The sequence below is a fragment of the Pygoscelis adeliae genome, unplaced genomic scaffold (genome assembly GCF_000699105.1).
Source record: "Pygoscelis adeliae isolate BGI_AS28 unplaced genomic scaffold, ASM69910v1 Scaffold13, whole genome shotgun sequence".
In the NCBI taxonomy this organism is placed as follows: domain Eukaryota; kingdom Metazoa; phylum Chordata; class Aves; order Sphenisciformes; family Spheniscidae; genus Pygoscelis; species Pygoscelis adeliae.
This window is the reverse complement of record NW_008824499.1, coordinates 213,834-214,152: the sequence shown is the minus strand read 5'-3', so window position 1 is coordinate 214,152 and position 319 is coordinate 213,834. Positions and strand designations below refer to the sequence as shown.

The 319-nt window shown below is 70.5% G+C and overlaps 1 protein-coding gene across 1 annotated transcript in view; it reads left to right on the top strand.

Moving 5' to 3' along the window:
* The window catches only part of TMED3 (transmembrane emp24 protein transport domain containing 3), a 4,922-nt gene that overhangs the window by 2,282 nt on the left and 2,321 nt on the right, over positions 1-319 (top strand). The window lies entirely within an intron of this gene.

Here is a 319-nt window from a genome sequence, read left to right as displayed (position 1 = left end):
AGGGCTGGAGCCGTACCTCTCCCGTGCACCCCCCATCTCCCCCCGTGCTGCACCAGGAGACGTTCCCAGCCCTGGCCCCGTGCCTGGCAGTGCCTGCCTCAGAGCCAGTACTGGGATGTGCCCACAGCGGCCACAGGAGCCCCTGACCCAGCCATCAGGGCTGTCTCCCTGTCCAGGCACCCCACCTGAGCTCTGGGCACCCCACCTGAGCTGCAGGCACCAGGGGGCACAGCTTCCCCTGGGGCTCTCCCAGCCTGGGCCCCTGTCCCATGGCAGGCAGCCATGCGCATGGCGCCTGCTCGCTGAGGGCACGGCTGTG